Source organism: Protopterus annectens, chromosome 7.part0 (assembly GCF_019279795.1).
Source record: "Protopterus annectens isolate FY-2018-M chromosome 7.part0, PAN1.0, whole genome shotgun sequence".
Lineage (NCBI taxonomy): Eukaryota > Metazoa > Chordata > Ceratodontiformes > Protopteridae > Protopterus > Protopterus annectens.
Genome location: NC_056739.1, coordinates 1,641,728,313 through 1,641,747,576, shown reverse-complemented (window position 1 = coordinate 1,641,747,576; position 19,264 = coordinate 1,641,728,313).

Genomic DNA, 19,264 nt, shown 5'->3' with positions numbered 1-19,264 from the left:
GGTTGCTAACAGTACATGGCTACATCCTTTGATATTTCTGTGTTGTACTCCTACATAAGGGTATGCTTGTGGGACTCGTTCCAAAGCTATTTGCAGAGTGTGTAACAGCAGTCAAGCTGAAATGCCTGTGTGTTTCTGCCTCTGCCAGGCCTCTTATACACTCAGGTATATATTTGAACAGCCTCAGGGAAAGGCACATATAAGAGGGGTACACATGTAATATATTGCAGACATTAAGTTGAGACTGTGAGTGAATCAGAGCATATGTATTAATACACCTGTTTTGACGTGCATGCAGTGTGTACTATTACTTATTGACAATATTCATTAAGTGTAATTCCCCACTCTTTGGCTTACCATCAGTACTTTTCAGAGGGATTCTGACAGACAAAACTAACATTTGTTTAGGAATAAGGGACATCCCTGAAAAGCAGTCACAGTTGGGAAGTATGGCCTCTGCCCTATTCAAATATGCCAGTGTTTATTCTGCTCTGATACTGTGTGGGGTTTGTAAAGTGCTACTGTAACATTATTTCCTGCTAGAATGGCTGGTTCTCATTTCACAGTCATGTCATGCAACTCCACAACAACTGCTGGGAAAGATCCACAGAACAAGATTTGTGTTATGACATTCCTATTTTCCCTTTACATTCACTAATTGTAATGCATGATATATTTATTACAGCACCAACTTGTTGTAAATGCACTGTGGCCTAGTGGTACTTCACGCAGTCTAGTTTGTCCAAGGTCTGGGCTTCGAGACTGACAGAGGTGTTTTATTTTGCTGCTCAGCAGAACAAGGGCCTTTCCATGCAGAGTAACTAAGGCACTTTTAAGCAGTTGTAAGCTGGTTTGCGTGGGTTTATGCGATGCTTAGTGATACTTAGCTAAGCGCACACATGCACACACTCGCTTAAACCCGCTTACTACTGCTTAAAAGTGCTTACTCCCACTAACCCTCGCATTAATTTCTTTGAAAGAAAAGAAAATGGGGAGATAGGAAAGTGGTGAAAAAGGGGACACAAAGAGGGAAAGACAGTAGGGAAACAAGCTCAGAATGTGCAGGACGGGTATAGGGAAGGTCCATAACTGCCCATTTCTTTACCAGCAACAGCTGTGCATATGCAATAAATTTGGAGTGAAATTTGAAACCTTCCACCCATGAGAGATGGGTGAGGACAACAAAGTCTGTTGTACTGCCAGTTATAATTATCAGTTTACATGTCCAGCAGATGGTAACAGTGGAACTGAGATCCCCACCCATGGGCAGTCACCACTGCACCTTCACAGCCCCGTGGGTGGCTATGCTGGGGGCTGCATAGGAGGGTCAGGCTCACCCATGAGTCGTACCACTCTCTCCTTGAGCTGGTGTAGGGGATCAGCTACTGAACGCTGGATCACCCTACGCACCACAACCCGGACCCTTCAGAGGGTGACAGGTGGCCATTCTCCACCCACGCTTGCACTGGAGGGATGAGCCCCATCCCCTGCAGTGCTTCCACCCGAACGTGGCACAGGACCAATGGAGGAGGGGAGCCCGGGCTTGGCAACGGACCTGCTGGTAACAGGTGCAATCGCCAGCTGAGGAGGGACAGGTGGGTACACTGGGAGCGGCCTTCCCTTACGTCCTGTGATTAGGTGTGTTTAATTACAACATAAACAACAGCATTCCAAATTCATTGTAACGACATGCAGTAATATTCCCATTAACCCAACACACCAAGGTTCCAACAGTTGAACAGCAAGCATAACACATGCATATATTGAACACCAGTGGACATTCCAACAGCATGCAGGGATGATTGGTGGCAGCAGGCCACCAATATTGTGGTGTTTGAACAGGGGACATGCATCAAAGTAAATGCAGATATTTATAGAACAATAGGACATATGTCCCAACAAATGTTTTGAGATTAGACATACCCATTGAGGTGTGGAATTGCATTGTTTATGCACATACAGTAGGGTGTAGAAAGAAACATCAATTAACATCTTATAAGTACTTTTAGTCTACACTACATTCCTATCGACTGTAGGTGTATATCCCCTACATGTATTATTACACTTGGCAACATGCATTAGGTTGTGTAATGGGTTTGGCTAGTTCATTATATAGCTGACCTATATCTGACATAATAACTGTCCAAGATGCAGATGTTACTGCTACATAGTTATTTAGTTTATTTATATTTCTATATCTACATATCTGGATGTGTTCACGTGACATTTTCAGTTAAATTTCTACAGAATCCTACATTTCGTGTAGCACACTCACATTTCACATTAACAAGTTACTCTTGTGCCAGATTTACTTATGCATGCCAGCCATTAACTGACTGTTGAGGGCTGTATATATTCTTCACAGCTACTGGCACTTCCATCATCCACTTTATATGGGACTGCCCAACTGTGGGTTGACAGCACTTATTACAACAGTACTATTTGTATAATGCAAGGGTACAACAACATTTCAAAGTAAGTGACACAGACATACTCCAAGTATTATACCTTTATTAATTACATTACACACTTTTTTACAGGCTCTCTCCTTTATTTGATATTACAGTGCATACGGAAGACATATTCAAGACATATTATACCTTTATTAATAGGTTACAACACTCTTTTTCAGGCTTGCTCACTTATTTTATATGACAGTACATGCAGAGATATTATTCTGGACTTATTTTACCTTTCTTAATGGGTTACTACACTCTTTTTCTGGCTCTCTGACTTATTTTATATCACAGTACATGCAGAGGTATTATTCAGGGCATTTTATGGCTGTATTATTGGGCTATAACACTTTCTTTCAGGCTCTCTCACCTATTTTATACAACAATACATGCAGAATAATTACTAACCCACCTAGTGGCACAGCCTTAGCAGCCTTTCTGCATAGGCTTGCTGATTCACAGCACAGACACCTGCAGCTGTGAAGTAAATGAAGGGATATTGAGACATACCTATCCATTATATAGACTAAATTAGCACGTCTTACATACTGCATTCCATGGCTATTTACTCAGTAGTGGGGCATCTTGCATGTCACGGGCCTCCTGTATCCATTGGTTCAGTAGGTCCTGCTTCTGTCTCTTCAGGTCTGCATGGTGGTGACGGACCTGCTCACCAGTCCGAGGAACGCCTGTGGCACTGGTGAGATCATGAGCTAACTGGTTCCAAGCCTCTGCCTTGTACTCCGTCCCTTGGAACTGGCCCTGCAGGAGTCTTGACTCATGATGGTGGACAAGGAGCCAAACCATGTATTTTGACTCCTCGATGCCCTAGTGTTGCACTCGAAAGTGAGTACCCTCTCCAACACCAGCCATTCTAACTGCAGATGGGAGCTACAATCAGTGGCGGCGAGTATTCCTGCCTATGGGGCTTAAATATGCCACATTTCCCGCACTTTTTTGTGATTGGCCGTTTTTGAAAATTCTCAGCTGACTGCAGACCTGCTTATCAATGGTTAGTCTAACATTTATAAGTATATGTATTTTAACACTGGCTGTTTATCCTAAGCTGTCATGGCTTAGTGGTTCAGTACTTTGATTTTGGTGCACAGTGTCCTGGGTTCGAACCTTGTCATTGCTTTTTATTTTACTACTGTCCAGACAGGCTAGGGGGTGTGGCTGTGTTGGGGCAACTTTGCTCTACATTGCTCCACGTTGCCCGATGGTGCGCTGGTTGGTGTGACGCGCACCTCTGTGCAAACCGATTGCGCTGGGTAAAGTACTACTTAGCTATGGGCAACTATATTGTGCTGGGTAAAGCGCTACTTAACTGCGGGCAATTATATGTCAGGATCCTTTATAAATATACATTTTGTTCACTGATACATAGGCCATTTCAATGCTTTTTAGTAAAATTTTAATCATATATGTCAGGAATTATCTCATATATTAATTTAAAACATAAAATAGAACGGGGAGTGGTGGGACTCGAACCATGAATGCATCCTCTTTGTGTGAAGGCTCTACCACTACGTTATTGCTATTTGGCTTAATTTTCATAAACATTCCTTATTATGCTCTTCAATGTCGAGATTGCTAACTGCAGCTAAGCAATGGACACACCCGCGCAAACACACGCAAATACGCGTAGCTATATCGGGAATTAGAAAAAAAAAAATTAAAGTTTTACTTTTCATAACTGTACTGGGGGTTTACAATGTGAGGGAGTGTAGTGTTGGGTACGTAGACATTTAACCTGACTTGCTCATGTGTGCTGACATTTCACAATTCAGACACTTGCAAGGGCATGGACCTTTGGACTGCTCGGCAGTCAGACACGCCCCCTGCCTTCCTGAACGGTCCGTGTTGGACTTGGAGTGGAGTCAGCATGCCCTCATGAATATGCGTGGCACACTGATGTCATAATGTTCAACTGCAGTTTCCGAGTAAGACGTATTTAGTTTTACACAGAGGATTCGTGAATCCGGGGGTACGTGTTTTTCTGTGACGTCAGAACTGTACTACTGAATTATTTTAAGTATTTCTCTGTGATCTCTGAACTCTTGACTAGCAATGTGTAGTAAGAAGTATTGTCTTGTGTGTTTATTTATTATTACATATTTTAAAACCTTTCAACTGTGGCTGTTTTGTGTAGAGGTAATTTAAGCTCTAGAGTACATTGTGTATTTATAGTGATTACTATACCAAGTCACTCTAATAAGCCTTGACTGTTTAGTTATACTACCAATTGGATAATAATATTGCACAGTAATAATTGGACACCCTTTTAAGGGCTTTTGATATTAGCTGGGTGGTGGCAGGCAGTACTACTGTATAGTCTGGGTATTAGGGGCACAGCTGGAAAACCTGTGCCAGCCTTTCCCAGGAGTGTCTGTGTGGTTGTATAAACTCTTATCTCAAAGTGTGTGTGTGTCAGCTACTTGGGCAGGGACACAAAGCACTGGGTAGACAGAGATGCTGCTGGTGGTTTTAGCTTGCCCAGCTAGGCTGAGATCTGGACCCTACAGCTGTGCCAGTGGAGAGTCTTGTTGGGGACCTGGAGAGCAAGGTAGTGCCCAGCCCCAGACTAACTGTGATCTCTGTGTGCTCTTAAGGGAACTTGCACTTTACTGTGTGTATTTATTATCCTTTCCTCATATATGAGATGACTTCTCTGGTGTTAGTGGTGAGGATTGAGGCTCCTTGTTTGCTGGGCTTGGGCATGGGCATCACACCAACAAAAAGAGTTGATGCTGACAAAATTGTGACAGAAGAGAAAAGTATTAAAAACTGAAGAAAGCAGTGTTTATAGAAAATTATTATTCACTGTACATCAGGCAGAAGAGAATTAATTTATCCCAGCAAACAGGGAATGTCAAGATACAGATGTGAGATTCAAGCAGCTGTATCCAGCTGTCTTCAAAGTTCTTTCTCCTGCTCATCTTTTATGCAGAATGAGCTAAGGAAGAAGCAAAAAGTGTATCCAGCAACAAGTGAGTCAGCAGGCAGAAGGGAATCCTGCTTCTCATTTTTCTGATGGTATGGTTTATAGAAAAACTTTGTCAGTGAAACCTTTTTCAGTCTTCCAAAGGAAAATGTTTGAGAGACATAAAAAAAGTACAGTAGATGTCTAAAAGAATCAACAGTGCCCTAGACTTGAACCATATTCTGGTGTTGGGAGATGGAGATGAATAGGAAGAAGACCAGCAACTCTGAAATTATTGAACAAATGAAAGTCTATAAAGCATCTTATGACATTTGTGAAACATGGTTTTGCAAAAAAGTAATTAAAAACATTAGATTTTTGTTGACTTTGTACAACTTGTGGGTGGACTGTAAAGCATATACTCCATTTTATATCATTAATGTTTAGAAGGACAATGACAGGTAGAAAACTAACTGTAAGTAAAACAATTTTGTTCTTATTAGTATTTATATAAAACAGTTATTGTTATATACAGCAAAACCGTTTTGTGCAGTGTGTAATCAAAGGAAATTTAAATGTGGGAGGATTATTTTCAGTGTCTGTTGCATGTGGTAAAGAAATTAAAGTAAACAAGTAGTTTTTTAGTTGTAAGAAATATAGGTTTTGCAGCATAACAAGAGAAAAAGGCTGGACAAAAGCAAGTTTAATGTTCATATGTTTATTTTAGGCTTCTGGGATGGGGTTGTTTAGTAAAAGTGCATTGATTATATTATTATACATAGAATTAGGAAATTTTCTCTTTTTATTTAACAAGCGTGAATGTCTATATTACTACCTTTGGTTTAAACTGTAAACACGTGCTTTTGCTAGCATGAAGACTTTAAAAATAAGGCAGAAAGATGAAAGCCATGAAACTGTCAAGCTTCTTACAGCTGCACATATTTTAGCATATTTGTTTTCTACTGGCAAATGTTTAGTGGAGTCCAGATGTCTGCAGCTGGTGGCAACTGAGCATTCTTTTCTCAGATAAATTTGCAGACTCATTGCTGAGCAGATTTCCATGGAGACAAGCTGTCTTCGTGTGCAAGCAGTTAATTTTGCTGAGGGAAATGCAAAATTAAAGGTACAACAGCAAGCAATTCAGTGCAAAATTAAGTTTGAAATTATGGGAAATGAATAACAGGTAACAACCTCCCAGGCTACATTCATGCTTCAATGCAGTTATTAGAACAGTGTACATTTTAGTTTTATTTAAAGACACCCAGTGCTCTTTTACTTAGGGCTAAAAGTTAATATTTTCTGAAAGTATATAAGCTGTTTTGTGTTTCTGAGAGGGGAAGAGAGAAAGGAAGATTACAGACAATAGTCTAGGGGGGACCACAGGCTATAACATGCACTTTAGTATGGGTAACCTTCATTTTTGGTTATATAATGCTATAATGTAGGTGCATTCAATAATTTGGGGCAATTGTTCCACCCTGGAGGGTTAAGCTTCATGTTTTGAAGAGGTACATAGATTTGTGTGTTTTTTCCAAGATAACGGGTTGGGAGTGTATTGTGTTTATTTCTTGGTTTGTTTGAGGGTTTTCCTTAAAACAAAAAGTGTTGAGAAAGTGGCATAGGTTCAAATGAAGATGAGAAGGAACAATCATACATAAGATCAGATAGCCAAACATTAGTATATTCATGTAGCACAAAAGCTAGAAATGCACATTCAAAGTGAATAATAAGTGGAAACAATAGCTTTTTATCATGATAACTATGCTGCCCATATTATCTGGAATGTGCATGGCTTTACAGGTATAGATAAAAAGGAAACACCATTGAATTATATTAAAAATGCAGAATGCAATTGCAGGAGACATATTTGGAAATAATGAGCATGTGAATTTGACAAAGAGAAGACTTCAGAATGGATTTTCAGCAGAATATCATGGATAGAAGAAAAGAGGAATAATTATACTACTTTCTAGAGGTGCTCCAATAGTGATGGATGAGGGAAAAACAACAAAAATTGTATACTTGCGGTAGTAAGGTGATACTGACAAGACAGGAGGATTACAATGGCATGTATTTATACTCCACCAAAAATTGCTATTATGGAGCTTATGAAAATTTTAGGAAAAATAACCAGCTTTCGGCAGGGAATAATGTTTATAAGCGGGACTGGAATTTGATTTACAATAGTGATGTTGTATCAGGGAGACCTAGAGGGTACAGTATAGCAATAGAGAGTAGATTTCTGAAGAAATTTATGAAAGTATTTGGTATGGACGATGTGGATTCAATAGTAGGAACTTGGACATAATTTACATATAGTTCCTCAAGGTACAATAACTGAGCTAGACTAGATATAAATTATATTTTAAGGAACATATGCATTTGATTGAAAGCTTTGATACACTTCGAATAACTATTTATGATCATGCACCAACAAAAACTAAGACAAAAATGTAGGGTAATGAAGTAAAAATAAGACACTGGTACTTTCTTACCTACCTGTTAAAAAGAGGAGAATTTAAGGAATGGATAGTGGAAATTATTATGGGCGGCCATGGTGGTGCAGTGGTTGGCATTGTTGCCTCACAGCAAGAGGTTCTCCGGTTCGATCCTCAGCTAGGGTGCCTTCTGTGTGGAGTCTGCATTTCCTCCCTGTGATTGCGTGGGTTTCCTCTGGGTGCTCCAGTTTCCTCCTACATCCCAAAGACATGCTGCAGGTGGATTGGACACTGTAAATTGGCCGTAGGTGTGTGAGAGTGTGTTTGTGTGTGCCTTCTGTGGAAGGTTGGCTGCCGGGCTGGCAACTCGACACTGTAAAACTCCACTGCTAATCATGCGCAAACAGGTAATCCGCTGTGGCGACCTCTAACCGGGAAAAGCCGAAAGAAGAAGGATAGTGGAAATTATTAAAGAGTTATCAGAGAATGTAGAAATATCTTCAGATGTTATAGCTAGTGACTGGGATAAAATGAAAATGGAGTTTACAAATAAGGTTAAAAAAAGGAGAAAGAAATATGGTAAGAAGTAATAGAAATTACATAAAAGGACTGGCAAATGTTAAAGCATTGCAGAATAAGGGGAATTTCACAGAACAAGTGGAGTAATAAATGTAAAGTGCTAAAGTGAAAATAAGGGAGTATTTTGATAATATGCAAGAGTTTAGAAAAATTGCAGTTAAGCAACTATTTTGATAGCAATTTCAGAGCACATAAACTTTTAGCAAAATGACTTGGGCAACAGAAAACTGAAAGGTTTGTTGCCAAACCCAAACTTAGGGAACCTATAACAAGAAAAATAACCAGAGATCCTGTAGAGGTTTGAGAAACATTCAAGAAATGTTACAAACATTTGTATAAAGCAGAGAAATGTAACAATCAAGAAAGGGTACAAATGGAAATATTTATGGAAGACTTAGTTATGCAAAGGCTAGAGGTAGATGAAACTCAATAACTAACAGTTAAGATAGCAGGTGATGAGATAAAAGCATTAATATATAATCAGTCTTCAGGAAAGTCTCCAGGAACAGATAGCATTCCTGTGGAAATTTGGAAATTAGGAGGTAGAAAAGTGGCAAAGATCTGGAAGATTTTAACAGTACTTTAAAAGGAGGGGAAACACCAGCAACTTGTAAGAAAGCTGTGGTGGCTGTGTTACCTTAGGATTCCATAGACCTTTCAGACAAAGCTTCATATAGACCCATTTCAATTTTAAACCACTATTATTAAGAGTTTCTGTCTATACCAATTAAAAGAATGGCAATAACTTTGCCAAACTGATAGATATGGATCAGTGTGGTTTTGTGGAGGGGATGCAAACATTTGACAACAGTAATATAATGTTGATGATCTAGAAGGAAGTATAATGTAAGAAAATGCCTTAGTTGCTGTGTTGATGGTGGATCTTAATGCAGAGAAAGCATTTGATAGAGTAAGCTGGGATTTTATGAGCAGGGCATTGGAATCATTTGCATTCCCTGATAAAATGATAGGGTTAATTAGAAGGATGTATAAAGAATTTAAGTAGGAGATTTACTTAGATAAGCTGTGTTTGAACAGAGGAACAAGGCAGGACTGTGCCCTTTCTCCTTTGTTATTTGCTTTATATTTAGAGCCACTGGCAAAGAAAAAAAGGGACTCAGAAATACTAGGATATAATTGGTATGGTAATCAAGAAAGGTTAGCTTTATTTGCAGATTTTGTACCTGGAAAATCCAGAAAAGGAAATTTTGATGTTGTGAAACATTTTGAGATGGTTTCATGTCTTTTCAGGATATAAAATTAATGAAGATGCCATAAATTACATACTCACACACAAATTAGTTAAGTAATAACCATATTTATAGGGACGTGATAAGTTGAATTATTTAGGAGTATGGATTAAAAGGCTTCATTTATGGCAGCTAAGGATATGTGGGGAGAGACTAAACAAAAGATAATACAAAAATTGAGAAACCAGAAACTTTTTTATGGATATGGATAGTAAGACAAAAGCATTGAAAATGGTTTTAGTCCATATAGTCTTGTATACAGGCCTGGCATACTTTTATTAACCTGAGGAGAAGCTGTGGACAATAATTAATAAAGAATTTACGGAATTTCCCTAGAAAGGAAAGAGAGCAAGAGTTAAGTGGGATACATTAATCCTTCCAATAGAACAAGGTGGTTTAGGTTTATCTGATTTGAAGGGATAATTTGGAACTAAACTGTTAAGGCTCATATACATAACACAAGCAGAAAGTTATAATTCAAAGTGGAAATGGATGATGATGAAGCAAGGAGGAAGTTCAAGAAATAGAGAGAGACAGAGAAAGAAGGTGGAATTTCGGATGCATATCCTTAAAGGAGAATTATAACAACCATACAGAATACTATATATATTCATAAAGTAGCAGAAACTATTCTAAGAACTAAGTCAATATAAGAATGGAAAAAGGAGATTTTTGTCAAAATGATGACTACAAGTAGGGGTATAGAAAATAGGCAAGAGTGACCTGGAATTTACGGAATCAAGATATTGAGAGCAAGTAATTCAAGCAGGAAAGGTAATGGAGCGAGATGGGGCCAAAAAAACATTTGGATTTCAGGCTATAGACTGCCTTCCTTACCAGGGCTTGATCTTAGAGTACAGGCAAAGAGAAAGGAAAAGTGGAATTTTAAGTGAAACTAGAACTGGTAGAGTTGTTAGCAGAACCTAGAACAGAAGCTGTTGGTAAAAAAAGGATAGTTAGTAGGGCATATAAATATTGCATGATAACTATATTTATTTGTTTATTATTTATTTATTTATTTATGTGACATCTGTTAAATGGGTTAGTCCGACAGGCAATAACCCCTTTTCAGAGGAGACCTGAGGAGAAATGCTTCAATAGTGCAGAAAACAAAAGTAACATAACATGATAAAATATTACAATGAGCAAGTTGTATCAAAGTACAAAAAGTGTCAGAGAAAGCAGACAAAATAACAACATGCAAAATAATATACAATATGTACATCATAATAGGGTACAGTCAGATAACTGTAGGAATCAATCAGAAGAGGTTAAAAAGATTGTGAAGAGAGATTGGAAAAGCAATTCACAAAGAAAAAAATGGGGCATATATCTCTGGCTCCCAAATATGAAACCATGTCTAGAAGGTTTAGGGTCTTTGCTTGGAAGTGTTTGCATTGGTATTTTTGTACCCCAAGCAGACTTCAAATATTTTTTTCTCATTTAGATAGGAAATATTGTAGGCATGATTGAGAAGAAAGAGGTAACTGGGAATTTATGTTTTGGGAGTATAATGAGTTGGCAGATTTCAAAAATTCTTTACAGAGCAGCCTATCAGAATTTTGGGTCAGCAAATTGGTGTAACTAAGAACATTATTTTTTTGATCTGTGATATAGAATCAGAATTGCCTATACATATTAAGACCTTGTTAAGTTTAACTCTGATGGCTGCCAAAAAAAAGTTACTAGAAAATGGAAACCAAGATGTCTAAAGCAACTGTACTAGAAGCAGTGAATATAGTAACATAGATAAAAAATCGGAGGTGAGATCTTTAGAAAAGGGTGGGAATAAATTACATAGAAAACAAATGGAATTAATTGTAGGAATAATGCATGCAGAATAATGTATTGGAGGAGGAATTAGGTTTGAGTAAGCAATGTAATGTTTCACTTACAATGACTAGATAGATTATAAGTGATGTATAATATTTGCAACTGAAAGTATGTCAACGTGGTTTGTTTTCATTTATATAAAGGTATGATTGTCTATGTCATGAGTAATAATTTAATAAATATGTTTCTTGTTTAAAAAAAAGAATTTCAAATAACTAAACCTCCCTGCAGGATGGTTAATATATTTGGAGATTCACTGCCTGATCATAGCTTGCAATCATCTGAAAGCTTAATCAGCCAGTGCCCTTTGGTATTGGCATTTACATCAGAAAAGTCTATGCCAGATGTGAAATGTCCCAGCACAAAACCTTGGGGAAGTCCACTGGTGACTGGTCTCTTTGTGGAAGTAACTTCCCCTATTTTATGTGTGTCCTATCTGTCAGCCAGGTGGCAATTCAGTGGGTGACACAGGTGTTTATTCTCGGTTTATTTAGCTTTTCTACTACTCCTGAGAGTGGAATTGTGTCAAAGGTTTGGCCAGGTTGAGGTATTTGGTGTGAACTGTATTGCCTTCATCCATTGCTTTGATGACCTTTTCAAAAAAAATCACCAGGTTGAGTAAGCATGACCTGCCCTTGACAAATCCAGGCTGAGACAGGTCCAGTGTTTGGAGGTTCCCTGTGCCATGACTGGTTAATTCCATGGTAAGTCTTTCCACAGCTTTCCATATGATGATAGTTAGACTTAAGGGTCTGTAATTTCCTGAGTCTGTTTAAGGTCCTATCTTATATGATGAAGTGACTTTAGCTGTTGTCCATTTGCCTGTATAGAGGCTGTGATTGAACAGTATTGTTAGAGATGTAGTTAAATCATGCTTCGTGCTATTTAAGAGACATACAGGGATATTATAAAGACCCATTGATGTAGTTTTTTTTTGCTTTTGATAAAACTTTTAATACTTAGCCTTTTGGGATGGTTGCAGGTAAACCATTTCAGATATATTTTGTGGGACTGACAGATGGAAAAAGGAAACAATAGTAAGCCAAGAGTTAAATTTATCACCCAGTAGTTTTCTATATTTTCAACCTCAGTCTAGGCAACATCATTCACAATTAGCTCAGCACATTGCTGCATTCTGCTTTTGGGATTCTGAATATAATTAAAAAATGCATAGTGATTGTCTGTATCTTGGGCAGCTATTTTAGCCTCAGACTTTGCTTTGGTGGATTTTATTAAACTTCTGAGTACTTTGTTTATTTCACTGGCACGGGATTTAAAATTCTGGAAATTACTCTTAATTTTGGTCAAACCTTTTTCCTTTTAATATAAAGCTTGTTGATATTATAGCTTTACTGTGTGAGTTTGTTTCTGGAGTTTGCCCTCAACTTTTTCCTGTGGGGTATAGTCATATCTATACAGCTGCATATGCTGTTATTGTGGGGTAGTGTACATTTCTGCATATTCAGTGGATTTAAATGGGTTTGGTGGGGATATGAAACTTGCTAATGTATTACTTAGGAATAGGTAGCTTGTTCTAAAGAAACCTTTAAATGTACCTTGGGTGGGAGGGATTTCTAGTTTCAGTTTCAGTTGAAGGAGACTGCTTTATCATCAGAACTAACAAGTTATGAAGATAAACAAAGGATGGTGCAAGATGCTGTTATATTATTAAGGACAAAATTCAAGATGTTATTTCTCCTAATGGGTACTCTGATTAATAGTTCCAGGGCAATTGTATTAACAAAGTCCAGGAGTCTCTGTGCTTGTGCACTACTGGTGGTGTAGATTTCCCAGTCTACCTAGGAAAATGGTATTGGTTATAATACTGAGTGATTACAAAACGAACTTGAACAGCTTCGGTCGAACCGAAAATAACTTAAAAACAAAACTGAACACTCAGCGACTGAGGAGAAACTGAGAATGACCACACAGCCAAATAAATTTTAGCGCTTTCTTCCACTCTTTATTTTTATCGTGAACTTCTTCAGAAAACCAGGAAGCCTCCCAACCTCCTGGTTTTATACTCACAAACAGGAAATGATGTTGCTTTGCTTTTGCAATGATAATCAACATTTAAATATATATACACACTGTTCAATACATGTCCAAAAGAAGTGTCATGATATTTTATATAAAACGTTACTGAATAAAAATAAAAATAAAAATATGTGTATATGTATATGTATTCATATACACTCCGTATGAAGTGTAACATTGTTCTACAAATTTAGAAATATTTAGACATTATCTGGTGTACAAAAATGAATAACTATAATAATTGAATAAAATCATTGATTGTACAATTTAAAAATGTTATTTAACTAAATGTAATTGAAAAGGTGTGCATGATGGTGTGCTGAATCTCAGCTTATCTCTCTATATTCCCCCCACCCCACCCCCCACACACTCACTCCCGCACACATAAAAAAATGAATGGACAAGTACTAAAACACACACTCATGTCTGTGTCCACACTTTTACAAACATACCCCTAAATGTACATTAAGATTGAGTGTACCTGAAAATGTGTTTAAACACTAACATAATGTACATGCGTAAATTGTGATGTGGAACACATGAAAATTCCCTTAATGATCTGTATATGAATGCGTATACTCCCATGTATAATACACATCCTACGTACACATATACAAAAATACATGTGCACATATACAAATACACGTGTGTACACATATCTGTACACACACACACGCACACACCCTCTAAAAAACTTGTGTGCGTGCACATGTGATCCCATTAGTACACACAAAAGAACATATGTCTATGATACCCAAGTGCCAACATCCACTCGTCCTTAAGTCTGGGCGTGTAAAATCATACCTCTACGGTGTTCACCAAAATCTATATTATCATTTCCACATCAAGTAGGTCAGGAAAAATAGTTCAATGACTTATTTAACTAGTTACCTATATGATAAGAAGCATTTGATATTGATCGCTTCATTCAAACCTGGGGGTTCGTCTGCACTTAAACACAACTGCCATGATGTCTCTTTTTGTTCTAATTTGTTATTCAAATCACCCATTAATAGACCTTTCTCAACATGATCTAGGACAAAAAACTCAAACTTCTTAAAATCCAAACACACCTGAGAATGTCTAGCCAAAGAGTTATTTTTATCTTTGTTTTTGATGGCTAAAGTGTGTTCGTAAATCCTACGTTTTAACATCCTTTTAGTTTTTCCTATGTAATAATTGTCACATGTCAAACAAGTTGCAATATATACAACGTATTCGCTGTGACAATTATAATATTTGTGTGCCCAAAATGTCCTGTTTATGTGCTTGAGCGTCACAAAGGAGGTGTTACTAATATATCGACACTGTCTACAATTTTGGCACGCAAAAGTTCCTTTCTTTTTACTGATTTCCCTGGTAGGTACTGTGTTTGCTCTATTATCTTGTTCTAGGATGCTTTTTATGTTGGTTACATTCCTGTATGTAAAGTATGGTTTTAAACCTACACATGCCATAAGTTCTCTATTCCCAAGAATTATTCCCCAGTTTCTTTCTATAATTTCCCTTATATTCCACATTTGATTAGATATTGGGAGAGGAAAAGCAGTATAAAATTGATCAGACATTTTGCTTTTTTCAGTGATACCTATTGATATTTCTTCCATATTGACCAACTTATTGATGGTCAAAATTGGTCCGGCTACTCCATGTCGAAGCCTTTTTACTTCATTTTCTAACCTCTTTACCAAATGTTTTTTGTATCCTCTTTCCAAAAATAGATTTCTCAACAGTAATAATTCCTCGTAATAAATATTGTCTTCTGATGTTAATCTACTAAGCCTGATCATCTGACCCTTAATCACATTTTTCTTCATGTGGATTGGATGCAGGCTATCTCTGTGCAGGTATTGATTAGTGAAACAAGGCTTTCTATATATTTTACTGTGTAAGATGTTTTGTGTAGAATCCATGTATAGGCTAATGTCCAAATAATTAATTGACTTGCCATAACCACTATGTTTAAATATCAAAAAACCTGTAGTCTTATTTAAATCATGAACCATACTTTCGAACTCAGTTCTTTCCCCATCCCATACAAAAACCAAATCATCTATGTACCTACCATAGAACTTAGCCTTGCCAAAATCAGGATGCTTTTTAAGATATTCCTGCTCCCAATTTGACATGACGATATTGGCAAATGCTGGGGCAACCCTGGCCCCCATTGCCACTCCAGATGTTGGCTTGTAAATACTATTATCAAACTTAAAAAAGTTATTATCTAGTACTATTTCCATTAAGGCACAAATGGTGTTAATTCTAGAACTTCCCAATACTGTATTTTGTGTGAGATAATTTCTTAGATATTCCAATCCCAGTTCTTGATTAATACAAGTGTATAAGCTCTTGACATCAAGAGTTGCAAAATTTATATCTTTTAGCTCCAAATTTGATCATCCCAGGCTCTCTAATAAGTGCCAGGAGTCTCTGATATAGTACTCAGCTTTTTGTGCTATTTGATTTAGAATGTTGTCTAACCAAATCGAAATGTTTTCGGTTTTAGAGTATTTAGCTGACACTATAGGCCTAAAAGTAAGATCTTCATTATTGTAATGTAATTTCAGAATACCAAAAAAATTGCCTAATTTGGGTTGTTCTACCATCAAAAAATCATAATCCAAGTTTGTCTATTTCTTGTTGACATAACATATCAAACAGATGGGTGTCTACCCTCCTATAACTGTTCAAAACAAATTCCATACTAACTCTTCTATAATTGTTAGTGTCATTGAGCAAGGACATGATGGATTCTACATAATCAGTTTTGTTCATTACTACTAACTTTCCCCCCTTATCTGCCCTCATGACTCTAATATCAGGAGTGTGAGATAGGTAGAACAAAGCTTCACATTCCCAGTTTGTTAAATTGTCTTCCATCTCCCTACTATCCATTTTTCTAAACTCCTTTTCACATGTTTTCTGGAATACTTGTAATGTATTTACTAAGGACGGATTGAATGTACTGGGTCTCCTCAGTATCCTGTTCTGCTCCGAGGTGTTTACAGCCACATCATTTAGAATGTATTTTAAATTCAATTTACGCATGAACAGTCTAAAATCAACCAACAAGTTACCCATCTTGATGTTATTAGAAGGAATAAAATTGAAGCCTTTTTTCAAAACATTAACACAGGCCTCTGTCAATAAACAATCACTAAAATTTACAACATTAATACAAAAATCATTGTCCCCTGGTGGTGAAATCACCACTTCCTTCTGCTTTTCCCTTTGGGCTTCGCTTTGTACTGAGTGGAATTGAACCACTTGGTAGTCCTCTTGGGTTGTCTCCTTTGTTGTAGAAAAGGAACACCCCTTTTGTTGTTGTTAGAATTCACAACTTCAGCAAAACTAGTAGAGGCAAAAACATCATTATTGTCCAATTCATCACTATTACTTGTTGATTGTCTATCAATATTTGTTACTTGTTCTTGCCCACCCATCGGTGGATTATTGGTGATCAAAGACTCAGGTGGGGAAACCTGATTATTATTTGAAACGCTTTTTTCTGACTCTTTACCCACAGGTTTTATAAAAGTCATGGCGTCTCTATTTATATTACTGTTATTGTCCTTACTGTCATTGTAAGAACAAATATAAGCTGTATTAGCTTCATAAGATGCTATGTCCCTTCGCAATTTATTTTGTTTTCTTACAATAACAGTAGCACGAAGCCTGTTTGTTTTGGCTTCAATGCTGTTATATAAGGATGTCAGTTGTGAAAAACAGCTATGTTGTTTAATGTCCCCATCCAGAATCCTAATTTTCTCTGTTAAGTGTCTCATTTCACCTTCATAATGCGCTACCAAAATGCGCATCATGGCAATACCAGTGTCATTGTACAATTTAGTTAATGCCACACACAATTCATCACCAGGACTCACACAATTTGGATACTTGGCAGTCCTGAGGCCCTGTGGTACCAAACTTTGTGAGATACATTCATTTAAATATTGTATCTCCAGGCGTAACGTTGCATGCCTTGAAACCATTCTCTCTAAATCAAAAATCAACTTTTTACAGTTTTGCATTGAATTATTGTTACTTACTGGTGGAATAGCAGTGGAAATCCGAACTTCCGAAAATGGATTTCCTTGGTCTTTTGTGATAAACCCCCAAACATTGCCAGCATGCTCAAAATGGTCAGGGATTTCCTTATTGTCTCCGTTAACACTTGTAATGATGTTTACATTTTTGTTCGTATCAGGTGGCACTCTCGAACTGGGAACTGTACCTCCTGTGATGTTCGTTGTGTCCACAATGTGCTCGTTTTCAGTAGGAGTAGATTTCCTTTTTAAACAATTTAAAACTATCTCCGTGATAGTTAGAACTAAATCCTGCTCAGGCCTGTTGAGCTGTGTGCGCTCTTCAGCTCCAACCGCTCTATCTGCGCCTGGCGTCGGGTAGATGGATACGTCAAGTAACGAATCTTGGGAGGTAACTTCTGCTTTTGCATTGAATTATTGTTACTTACTGGTGGAATAGCAGTGGAAATCCGAACTCCTGAAAATGGATTTCCTTGGTCTTTTGTGATAAACCCCCAAACATTGCCAGCATGCTCAAAATGGTCAGGGATTTCCTTATTGTCTCCGTTAACACTTGTAATGATGTTTACATTTTTGTTCGTATCAGGTGGCACTCTCGAACTGGGAACTGTACCTCCTGTGATGTTCGTTGTGTCCACAATGTGCTCGTTTTCAGTAGGAGTAGATTTCCTTTTTAAACAATTTAAAACTATCTCCGTGATAGTTAGAACTAAATCCTGCTCAGGCCTGTTGAGCTGTGTGTGCTCTTCAGCTCCAACCGCTCTATCTGCGCCTGGCGTCGGGTAGATGGATACGTCAAGTAACGAATCTTGGGAGGTAACTTCTGCGGCCATCCTACGAAATTCCTCTCAATCACTTCGGAAACCACAAAACGAACTTGAACAGCTTCGGTCGAACCGAAAATAACTTAAAAACAAAACTGAACACTCAGCGACTGAGGCGAAACTGAGAATGACCACACAGCCAAATAAATTTTAGCACTTTCTTCCACTCTTTATTTTTATCGTAACTTCAACCAACAAGTTACCCATCTTGATGTTATTAGAAGGAATAAAATTGAAGCCTTTTTTCAAAACATTAACACAGGCCTCTGTCAATAAACAATCACTAAAATTTACAACATTAATACAAAAATCATTGTCCCCTGGTGGTGAAATCACCACTTCCTTCTGCTTTTCCCTTTGGGCTTCGCTTTGTACTGATTGGGATTGAACCACTTGGTAGTCCTCTTGGGTTGTGTCCTTTGTTGTTGAAAAGGAACACCCCTTTTGTTGTTGTTAGAATTCACAACTTCAGCAAAACTAGTAGAGGCAAAAACATCATTATTGTCCAATTCATCACTATTACTTGTTGATTGTCTATCAATATTTGTTACTTGTTCTTGCCCACCCATCGGTGGATTATTGGTGATTAAAGACTCAGGTGGGGAAACCTGATTGTTATTTGAAACGCTTTTTTCTGACTCTTTACCCACAGGTTTTATAAAAGTCATGGCGTCTCTATTTATATTACTGTTATTGTCCTTACTGTCATTGTAAGAACAAATATAAGCTGTATTAGCTTCATAAGATGCTATGTCCCTTCGCAATTTATTTTGTTTTCTTACAATAACAGTAGCACGAAGCCTGTTTGTTTTGGCTTCAATGCTGTTATATAAGGATGTCAGTTGTGAAAAACAGCTATGTTGTTTAATGTCCCCATT